Source organism: Lithobates pipiens, unplaced genomic scaffold, assembly GCF_037356315.1.
Source record: "Lithobates pipiens isolate NorthernLeopardFrog02 unplaced genomic scaffold, aLitPip1_a1.2 Scaffold_8, whole genome shotgun sequence".
Taxonomy (NCBI): domain Eukaryota; kingdom Metazoa; phylum Chordata; class Amphibia; order Anura; family Ranidae; genus Lithobates; species Lithobates pipiens.
In genome coordinates this window covers 328331402-328343990 of record NW_027507903.1, presented here as the reverse complement: position 1 = coordinate 328343990, position 12589 = coordinate 328331402, and positions in this window count along the sequence as shown.

Here is a 12589-nt window from a genome sequence, read left to right as displayed (position 1 = left end):
GACACAAGTCTATCTAGTTCAACCAGTAAAAGTGAAAAAAATATACAAACCTATATACACAATCCTATACCCACAGTTGATCCAGAGGAAGGCAAAAAACTCCAGCAAAGCATGATCCAATTTGCTCCAGCAAGGGAAAAAATTCCTTCCTGATCCCCAAGAGACAATCAAATATTCCCTGGATTAACGTTAACTATAAATGCTAGTATATAGTTATATTATGTACATTTAGAACGCACTCTACTGAGCTGGACAGAACCAGCTCTTGAAGGAGCCTATTCCACATTTGCCTAGCTCCTTACTGTTAAGAAGCCTTTCCGTATTTGGAGATTAACCACTTGCCGACCAGCGCACCCCAATTTACATCTGCAGAATGCCACTGGCAGGCAATAGGATGTACAGGTATGTCCCCTTTAAGATGCGGTGTTGCAAGCGTGCCGACTGTGGTCTCCATAACCATGGGTCCCGTGGACTCGTGTCACAGAGAGGAAGAACGGGGAGATGCTTTTGTAAACAAAGCATTTCCCTGTTCTGCCTAGTGACAGGACAGTGATCACAGCTCTCTGTCATCAAGAGCAGTGATCACTTTCCTGTGTATTGAAGCCCAGCCCCCTCACAGTTAGAATCACTCCCTAGGACACACTTAACCCCTTCACTGCCCCTAGTGGTTAACCCCTTCACTGCCAGTGTCATTTACACAGTTTTCAGTGCATTTTTATAGCATTGATCGCTGTATAAATGACAATGGTCCCAAAATAGTGTCAAAAATGTCCGATGTGTCTGCCATAATGTCGCAGTCCTGATAAAAATCGCAGATCGCCGCCTTTACTAATAAAAAAATTTGCCATAAATCTATCCCCTATTTTGTAGACACTATAACTTTTGTGCAAACCAATCAATATACACTTATTGCGTTTTTTTTTTTTTTTTTACCAAAAATATGTAGAAGAATACATATTGGCCTAAACTGAGGAAAAACAACATTTATATATTTTTGGGGGATATTTATTATAGAAAAAGTAAAAAATAATGCATTTTTTTCAAAATTGGCACTATTCTTTTGTTTATAGTGCAAAAAATAAAAACCACAGAGGCAATCAAATACCACCAAAAGAACGCTTTATTTGTAGGAAAAAAAAGACGTACATTTTGCTTGGGTACAATTGTCAGTTAAAGCGACGCAGTGCCAAATCGCAAAAATTGCTCTGATCAGGGAGGGGTAAATTCTTCCGGGGCTGACTCAACACCAAGTTCACTATATGACCACTTATGTATTTATACATGTTGATCATATCCCTCCTTAATCTCCTCTTCTCAAGAGAGAATAAATTCAGTGACTCAAATGTGAGCTCCTCCATGTCTCCTATGAGTTTGGTTGCCCTTCTCTGCACTTTCTCCAGTTCCCCAATATCCTTTTTGTAAATTGATGCCCAAAACTGAACTGCATTTTCCAGATAGGGTCTTACTAATGATTTGTACGGGGGAAAATTATGTCTCGCAGTCCATACCTTTTTGAATACAAGAAAGGATTTTGTTCGCTTTGGAAACCACAGCTTGGCATTGCATGTCATTATTAATCTTATGATCTACCAGAACAGCCAGATCCTTCACCACCATTAATTTCCCCAGTTGTACCCCCCCAGTATGTATGATGCATGCATATTCTTAACCCCCAAGTGCATAACTTTACATTTATTAAACTTCTTTTGCCACATAGTTGCCAATTAAACAGAGCATTGAGGTTGGCTTGTAATTGGAGACATCCTGTAAGGATGTTATTCCACTACATAGCTTGGTGTCATCTGCAAAGACTGAAATTGTACTTCTAATCCCAGACCCTATACCATTTTTAAATATTTAAACCTCTTCCCACCAAGCCTATAGACAATTGATGACTGGACAGTGGCTTTTCCATCCTGACTGGACATCATATCATGTCCTGTTAGGAAGTACCTATCGCGCGACCGTGGGACAGTGTGGTATGTCACCGACCGTGTCCAAGAGACACAGCCGATGACTGATCAGAGTACTGGATTGTTGTCTGTACCATGTGACCGCCATGACCAATCACAGCAAGTCACATGACACTTGTACACAATAGATGGCTTCCTTTCATGCCATCCACTGTGTACAATTGTGTTGCTAGCTGTGATTGCTCAATTTAATACACGGTACAAACAGCTCCAATCACAGCCCACCTGTTCCATGTGATTAGCTTTGACCAATCACAACTAATCACAACAAAACAAACTGATTCCTTTTCATTAGGCAAAATGCATGCTTATAGCAATGTAATTCACAAGCAAACATAATGTTTAAAAAAAATGTAAATAAATCTGAATCACTTCCCCAGAGTAGTACAATGTTACTATGGTAACATTATATTGCTTTAGTCACAGTGTGTTAAAAAAAATGAAAAAAAATCTAATAATGCAATTAAAAATACATTTATAGGGGGTTATTTACTAAAGGAAAATCGACTTTGCACTGCAAGTGCACTAGGAAGTGCAGTCGCTGTAGATCCGAGGGGGGCATTTTATCTTGCACATGATTGGATGATAAAATCAGCAGAGCTCCACTCATTTCAGATCTACCCCTCAGATTTAGAGCGACTGCACTTCCAAGTACACTTGCAGTGCAAAGTGGAGTTGCCTTTCGTAAATAACCCCCACATTGTATAATTTTTTCTAGAGTGCAGCTTTAAAGTGAAATTTCAGGCAAATACATATTTTCAGACATACAGTAGGTCAAAGAAGTTACTCATAATGATGATTTTCATAGGTAAAGTATGTATTGCTATTGATTACTGTACAAATCATAGCTTCTTTGATGGCGAATACTACACACAGAACTTTTTTTCCAGTGCTGCGGCTGAGAGTTCTGGCGCTCATACAGTGAAGGATCCTGTTGTTCATCCACCCCCTCCTCAATCCTTGTCCATTCACAAAACATGTATATTATGCTCATACAACACAAGCCATTCTTTGAATAGACAAGGGAAAAATAGGGGATGGGTAAAAAAAAAGGCTCTCCCCTTGCCTATTCACAGAAAGTTTTGTAGTCTGTAAACTGAATTCAAAGCGTATTGTGAATAGACAAAGGGAGAGGAAAGGGAAGGTAAATGACAAGATCCCTTCATTGTATAAGAACTGGAACTCTGAGAACTGGAACACCAGAAGAAAAGCACAGTTTGCAGCATCCTTGAATTCCAGTGAGTTTCAGCACCCCAGATCTCTACACTCTTGTTTCTCTATGAGTCCAGCACCTCACTGCTGCATGATACTCCTGCACCCCCACCAATTCTGTGACTCTGCTTTCCTAGATATTTTCCTCTATTGCTGTTGCCTGCATGGGTGCGCTCTGAGCACACCATCATTAACCACTTGCCGCCCTCCCACGGTCAAATGACAGCAGGATGGTGCGGCTCTTGTTCTGGGTGGACAGGAGAGCACAGCACGGCAATCACGATCTCTGTAAAGAGCCGGTCACATGTAAACAAGGAAGTGCCGGTAATTGGCTTTCCTCGCTTCACACTGACAGAGTGTGTGGTGAGGAGAGCTGATCAGCAACATTTCCTCGCAGGGGACAGTGCCCTGATTACATTAGAGTGCCACCAGTGCCAGCATCCCATGCTAACCAGTGGCAGCAATCAATGCCCACCAGCACCCACCAGTGCCAACAGTCAGTGCCCACTAAAACCAGAAATCAGTGCCCATTAGTGATGCCAGTCAAGGCTGGCTTTCAGTGTCTCCTATCAGTGAAGCCCATCAATGCCCATCAATTCCACCCATTAATGCCCATCAGTTCCCATTAGTGCCACCCATCAGTGCCGCTTATCCTATCAGTGCCACCCATCAGTGCTGCCTATCAGTGCTCATCAGTGCCCATAAGTGCAGAATATTAGTGCCTCTTCATCAGTGCCCATAAGTGCCGCCTCATCTGTGCCCATAAGTGCCACCTCATCAGTGCCCATTAGTACAGCCTATTAGTGCCCATCAGTGCCGCCTCATCAGCGCACATCAGTGAAGGAGAAAAATTACTTATTTACAAAATTTACTGACAGAAACAAAGAAAAACTTTTTTTTTTCAAAATTTTCGGCCTTCTTTTTTTTTTAGGAAAAAAAAAATCCCAGCAGTGATTAAATACCCCAAAAGAAAGCTCTATTTGTGTGAATGAAAATGATAAACATTTCACATGGTTACAGTGTTGTATGACCGCGCAATTGTCATTCAAAATGTCACACACGCTGAAAGCTGAAAAATGGTTTGAGCGGGAAGGGGGTGAAAGTGCCTGGTAGATCAGTGGTTAAGAGCGCAGGCTGCATGGAGGGTCCACCATGCACAGCCATAGGTGACACTTGTGCTATTTGCAAAAATAACAGTTTTCCCGGAAGGCCACTTTAAAGATGTTATATTATGTAATGTTTTTGAAATGCTTATTATCCATTAACATCTGTAAAAAAAAAAAAAAATCTGTGGCCATATTCCTGATGAAAACCTAGATGCACCAAATTCTTCCAAGACAGTGTTATGCTTTAACACATTAGCTTAGCATCAATGTGGTCCTGAAAATTATGTAAATTCATTTTCACCATGCAAAACACAGTGATCTTTAGAGAAATACTAAGTTCAAGAAACAAATCATCTTTTTTCCTATCCTCTTCTCTGTCTCTCTCTGTATTTCTTTTTTGCGCTCTCCTTCTTTCATTTCTTTCTCTCCTGCTTGCTCTCTCTCCCCACCCCCCCTCAGGTCAGACAGCCAAGCTGAACTGATATATCTTCTAGGCAACAGCTCATCCCCCAAATAAGTGACAAGGGGGTAGGGAATAAATACGACTAATGCTAGTAATGTTCTGCTCTTATGTGGATCAGATATAGTGCCTTGAAAAAGTATTCATACCCCTTTTAAATTTTCCACATTTTGTCATGTTACAACCAAAAACTTAAATGTATTTTATTGGGATTTTATGTGATAGACCAACACAAAGTGGCACATAATAGTGAAGTGGAAGGAAAATGATAAATGGTTTTCAAATGTTTACAAATAAATATGTGAAAAGTGTGACGTGCATTTGTATTCAGCCCCCCCCCCCCCCAGTCAATACTTTGTAGAACCACCTTTCGCTGCAATTACAGCTTCAAGTCTTTTTGGGTATGTCTCTACCAGCTTTGCACATCTAGAGAGTGACATTTTTGCCCATTCTTCTTTGCAAAATAGCTCAAGCTCTGTCAGATTGGATGGAGAGCATCTCTGAACAGCAATTTTCAAGTCTTGCCACAGATTCTCAATTGGATTTACGTCTGGACTTTGGCTGCGTCATTCTAATGCCCCGTACACACGACCGGACTTTCCAGCAGAAAAGGTCAGACGGAATCATTCTGTCGGATATTCCGATCGTGTGTGGGCTTCGTCTGACTTTTTTCTTCAAAAATTCTGATGGACCTAGAAATAGAACATGTTTCAAATCTTTCCAGCGGAATCAATTTCTATCAGGAAAACCGTTCGTCTGTATGCTGGTCCGACAGACCAAATACGACGCAAGGGCAGCTATTGGCTACTGGCTATTGAACTTCCTTTTCTAGTCCTGTCGTACGTCATTGCATTTGAAACAAAAGGACTTTGGTGTGATCGTGTGTAGGCAAGTCCGTTCGGTCGGAACTCCATCGGAAAGACCGTCAGAGTTTATTCTGATGGAAAGTCCAGTTGTGTGTTTACGCGGCATCAGAGACAATTGTGGGAAAGCTTGTGACCAAGGTATGTAATTGCCCAAATCTAAAAAAATAGCAAATAGGGACTGTGATGTCTCAGGCAATTACTGGGAGACACCTCCCTAGAGTTTCAAGCAGAATTTTAACCCATCTAAGCTCTTGGACCTCACAAATGAGTTTAAGATCCTACTTGAGCATGGAAGATAATTAGTAAAAATTAACACCTTTTTCCACCTTCACCTTGCAAAAAGATCTGAACAAATTAATGGGATGGGCAACTACATGGCAAATAAGGTTCAATATAGAAAAATGTAAAATAATTATTTTGGGTGGCAAAAATATGAATGCAATCTATACACTGGGGGGGAGACCTCTGGGGCAATCTAAGATGGAAAAGGACCTGAGGGTCCTAGTAGTTGATAGGCTCAGCAATGAAATGTAATGCTAAGCTGCTGCTAACAAAGCAAACAGAATATTGGCATGCATTAAAAAGCGGATCAACTCCAGAGATAAAAAGATAATTCTCACGCTCTACAAGACTCTGGTCCGGCTGCACCTAGAGTATGCTGTCCAGTTCTGGGCACCAGTCCTCAGGAAGGATGTACTGGAAATGGAACGAGTACAAAGAAGGGCAACAAAGCTAATAAAGGGTCTGGAGGATATTAGTTATTAGGAAAGATTGCAAGCACTGAACTTATTCTCTCTGGAAAAGAGACGCTTGAGAGGGGATATGATTTCAATATACAAATACCATACTGGTGACCCCACAATAGGGATACAACTTTTTAGCAGAAGGGAGTTTAACAAGACTCGTTGCCACTCATTAAAATTAGAAGAAAAGAGGTTTAACCATAAACTACGTAGAGGGTTCTTTACTGTAAGAGCAGCAAGGATGTGGAATTCTCTTCCACAGGGGGTGGTCTCAGCGGGGAGCATTGATAGCTTCAAGAAACTATTAAATAAGTACCTGAATGACCACAACATACAGGGATATACAATGAAATACTGACATATAATATCACACACATGGGTTGGACTTGATGGACTTGTGTCTTTTTTCAACCTCACCTACTACGTAACTATGTAACTATGAACAACAGTAAAATTATTTTCTTAAAGTGCCAGTGTGATTATTTATATCTGAGTTTTAGTGTGATTATTTATATTTGATGCACAGTAAACTGGTTAAGGATCCAAAGACCATTCAAAACCAGTTCACCAGTGAGGGAACAACTGTCTACTTGTCACCATTGAGGGAAGGGGGGAGGTGTAAGCAGCACATAAGCTTACCCATGCCAACATCCTTTCCTGGACAACCAAAAACTGTATTTAATTTAATTTTAATATTCAAAGCAAACCCACACATCCACCCATGTCCCCACTCTTTTTTATTGAGAAATCACTTTGAAAAACCACCCCCTAGCATTTCTGTCTGTGGCCATCTTGAGTAAATGCAAATTATTCATGTAGTATTTACCCCCCCCCCCTCTTTACTTTATGGCTTTTTTCTTGCCTGCCTTAATTGTAATTTTGGTGTTTTTTTTGACAACAGGTGTTCTTCTGTGTCTCATACACTAGTGTTGAGACTCAGGGGGTTATTTACTAATGTAAAATTCACTTTGCACTGCAAGTGTACTTGGAAGTAAAGTCGCTGTAGATCCAAGGGGGACATGCAAGGAAAATAAAAACAGCATTTTAGCTTGCACATGATTAGATGACACAATCAGCAGAATTTTCCCTCATTTCAGATCTACCCCTTAGATTTAGAGTGACTGCACTTTTCGAAGTGCACTTGTAGTGCAAAGTGGATTTGCCTTTCATAAATAACCCCCTCAGTGTCCTGTATGTTAGTGTGTGTAGTATCTATTCCATGGCATTGTATGCAGGGCCGGCGCTACCACTAGGCGGACTAGGCAACCGCCTGGGGCGCACTGCCGCCTAGGGCGCCCGGCCGCTGGTTATTTTATTCCTGGCTGGCTGCACTGTCCTTGCTGCAACTACTACTGTGCCAGTGCCATGTCAAGCAACAGCGCCATCCGCCCTCCCGCCCCGCCCCGCTCTGGCTTTCCAGTAATCCTCTCTTCTGTTATAGTATCACCTCGCCGATCCGCCCCTCCTCCTCCGATCCGCCCCCCCTCCTCCGATCCGCTCTCTGTCAGTCTGTCTGTGACTATGTCACATTAGCCATGATGATGATGATGACACGCAGCAGCTGATGAATCATCACAGACCATCGGACTAACAGAGAGTGGAGGGGAGGGGGGGGGTGGAGGGGGCGGACGGCTGCTGTGCCTGTGTTACTGTTATCATGATGAGTATGTCACAGATCGGACTAACAGAGAGTGGAGGGGAGGGGGGGTGGGGGGGGGGGCGGACGGCTGCTGTGCCTGTGTTACTGTTAACATGAGTATGTCACAGATCATCGGACTAAGAGTGGAGGGGTGGGGGGGTGGATGGCTGCTGTGCCTGTGTGTTATCATGAGTATGTCACAGATCATCGGACTGACAGAGAGTGGAGGGGAGGGGGGGGGGGAGTCGTCATGATGATAACACACAGGCACAGCAGCCGCCCCCCCCTCCATTCTCTGTCAGTCCGACGGTCTGTGACATTACTCATGATGATAACACAGGCACATCAGCAGCAGCCGTTCCCCCCCCTCCCCCTCAGTCCTCTGTGACATGATAACACGTGTCATTTAATAGCACAGCACCCCTGGCCCCGCCCCCACGCTCTCCTGGAATAGAGGATGGATGGAGGATGGATGCAGCATGCATCATCATGGGATACAGCAGGGCGACGTCGGCATGGCGCTTGAAGGCCACTCTCTGAGCTTGGGGTCAGGTGCGCACAGCCTGGGCTAGCTGGAACAGGAAGAGAAGAGGCACCACTCCACACGAGGCAGGTACACAGGCTGGCAAATACAGTTGGTGCCAGCAACAGGTTACTGGTGTGACCGTGAGGTAAGCAAAAAACTGTTGCTTTCTCTCTATTAGGCCCCTTTCACACTGGGGCGGTTTTCAGGTGCTACAGCTCTAAAAATAGCGCCTGAAAAAACCGGCCCCTTTCACTCCAGTGTGAAAGCCGGAGGGTTTTCACACTGGAGCGGTGCGCTAGCAGGACGGTAAAAAAAGTCCTGCTAGCCGCTTATTTGGAGCGGTGAAACCGCTCCTACCTATTGAAATCAATGGGGGAGCACGGCTATACCGCCGGCAAAGCGCCGCTGCAGCGGCACTTTGCGGGCGGTTTTAACCCTTTTTCGGCCGTTAAACGCAGACCGCCGCTAAAACAACGGTAAATCGCTGCTAAAAATAGCAGCGCTTTGCCGCCGACACCCGCACCGCCCCAGTGTGAAAGGGGCCTTAATGAGAATAACATTATGTGAATGTGATGACCATGACATTTAATTTTAAAATGTGAGTGTATATATATCTATTATGTTGACTGATCTGCCAAATGTCCCCCCAAGTCTGTAATTTATGGGCACTGGTGAGGCGGAATTGTTGAGCGCTGGTGAAGCGGTATTCTGGGGGTGGGGTCAGGGGCGGGGCCAATGGGGGCGGCAAAATTAGGTTTCGCCTAGGGTGCCAAAAATCCTTGCACCAGCCCTGATTGTATGGTTGGGTTTTATTGTCTTGCTATTACTTGTCTGTTGTGTATGGCACTGTATCTTATTAATGAAACTAGATCTCCTGTAATGTTTGTTCTTAATAAAGCTCTCCTGATTTGTAAAAAAAAATAGTATTTACCTCCTGGAATCCAATCCAATGCCCTTAGCTCAAGCATGCATGCAGGAGAGAAACCTGGAAGTAACTAAAAATGCAATAAAAAGTTTAAATCAAGTAAATATGTGTTACTTTCTTATCTATTTACTAATGCTAGCCACATAAGGATTACAAATAGTCAATGTTGACTGGGAGAGTGAAATGCTAAAGGGCATTCTGACTGGTATCAGCATGACAGTTGGATGGATGATCACTGCTGTCTTCTCATAGGTAAAGCAGAGGGCATACTAGTTGTGCTAGGCTGGTTATGTATAGAAACACAGAGTATGCTGTTTTCTATTTTTTTTTTACATTTTTTTTAGAAAATGTAAAAATACATTTAACCTTAAAGTGGTTGTAAACCCTTACAAACCACTTTGACCTACAGGTAAGCCTAGATTAAGGCTTACCTGTAGGTCCAAGAAATATCTCCCAAACCTATACGGTTTAGGAGATATTTGCCCGAAGATGGGCACCGCTATCTACGGCGCATGCGCCGTAGACAGCGGCGCGCAGGCGCACTGAGCGGGTCATCGTCGATGACGGCAATGCCGCGAATCTCGGCTCCCGTGCGCATGCACGGGAGTGACGTAATCGCTGCTCTGGCGAATCACAGCGCCGGAGCAGCAAGACCCACGGAGACCCACCAAGAAGATGGACGCTCGGAACTACAGGGGACAGCGGTGACTTCGCTGGCTCCTGTGTCAGGTAAGTGACACATAATGGACTGCTATGTGATGCATAGTAGTCCATTATGCTTTGCCTTTGCAGGGAATGAAAGAGGAAGTAACACCCATCAGGGTTTACTTCCTCTTTAATAATCCTGAAACTGTAAAAACCGTTTCAGCACTATGGAGAGTTTCAACAAGTTAAAATACTGTCCACATTTGCTTGGTGCACATTATTATAAATAGGGTGAATGTAAGCTTTAAAATACCAGTGAATGTGGCACTAGTCAGTAGTCAGAAGGGCAAATTGTTATAATAGATTCACTGGTGAATTTTCCAGCAGAAGCATACTGTATTAACCTAACATTATTTATCTTTATCTTGTTCATTTAATCGCTTGCCGACCGCGCTATAGCTGAATGACAACTACAGCACGGCTCGATAACTCTGGTAGGGCGTACATTGGCACACACCTGGGAATCTCCATGACCGCCGGGTCAAGAGAACACAGCGCATCACGGATCACGGTAAATGGCCGCTGATATCGGCCGTTTACCACGTGATCGCTCAGTCAAATGACAGAGCAATCACTAGTAAACAAACCAGGGTCACGTCCGGTTCCTCTCTCCTCTCTCTGTACAGATCAGTACAGTGCAAGGGGAGAGATCAGTGACAGCAGCACTGTGGGCTGGATGAGTAGTGCCCACAGCGCTGATATGTGCCCATTCCAGCCATCCATCCATACTCAGCTATCCATGCTCAGCATACCCATCCATACTCGGCATACTCATCCATTCATCCATGCTCACCTATCCATACTCAGCATACTCATCCATCCATAGTCAGTATACTCGTCCATCCATGCTCAGCCATCCATACTCAGCCATCCATCCATTCTCAGCCATCCATACTCAGCAAACTCACCCATCCACGCTCAGCATACCCATCCATACTCAGCATACTTATCCATTCATCCATGCTCATCCATCAATACTCATCCATACTCAGCATACTCATCCATCCATCCATGCTCATCCATCCATACTCATCCATATTCAGCATACTCATCCATCCATACTCAGCATACTCAGCCATCTATACTCAGCATACTCAGCCATTCATGCTCAGCATACCCATCCATACTCAGCATACTCATCCATCCATCCATGCTCACCCATCCATACTTATCCATACTCAACATACTCATCCATCCATCCATGCTCACCCATCCATACTCAGCATTCCCATCCATACTCAGCATACTCATCCATCCATCCATACTCCGCATACTCAGCCATCCATCCATGCTCAGCCATCCATCCATCTTCAGCAATACTCATCCATCCATCCATGCTCAGCCATACCATCCACCTCCATCCATAATTAGCCAAACCCATCCATATTCAGCCATACCCAGCCATACCCAGCAATACTCAGCTGTACCCAGTCTTACTCAGCCATACTCAGCTGTACTCAGCCATACTCAGCCATACCCAGCCATACTCAGCCATACCCAGCTGTACCCAGCCGTACTCAGCCGTACTCAGCCATACTCAGTCATACCTAGCCATACTCAACCATATCCAGCCATCCCATCTATACCCAGCCATACTCAGTCATATCCAGCCATACTCAGTCGTACCCAGCCATACTAAGCCGTGCCCAGTCACCCCATCCATACCATGCCATACCCAGCCTTACTCAGCCATTCTCAGCCATACTCAGTCATACCCAGCCATACTCAGTCGTACCCAGCCATCCCATCTATGCCCAGCCATACTCAGCCATACTCAGCCATACCCATCCGTACTCAGCCGTACCCGGCCATACTCAGCCATACTCATTCATGCTCAGTTATCCCATCCATACTCAGCCATCCCCATCCATGGCTCATCCATCCCCATTCATGCTCATCCATGCCACATCAGTTCTCATCCATGCCACTACAGTGCCTCACAAAAGTGTAATAGGTAGTCAAATTAGATTTAAAACTTATGGCCATAGAATACCTGACGGTGCTCCCTGCATGTTGGGCCTTTCTATGTGGCCACGCTGTGGAAAAGTCTCCCACATGTGGTATTTCCGTACTCAGGAGGAGTAGAAAAATCTATTTTGGGGTGTAATTTTTTGTATATACATGCTATGTGTTAGAAACATTGCGCAAATGGACAACATTGTGTAAAAAAATATGCGTTTTTATTTTCTTTACACATTTTCCAAAAACTTGTAGAAAAAAATGACATGTTCAAAAGACTCATTGTCCCTCATAGATTATACATTGGGGTGTTTTCTTTCCAAAATTGGGTCATTTTTGGGGTGTTTCCATTCAAAAGTGCAAGAGGTAGTCAAGACATTATATGTGTAATTTGTGCTCCAAGAACGCCTGATGGCACTCCCTGCATGTTGGGCCTCTGTATGTGGCCATGCTGTATAAAAGTCTCACACATGTG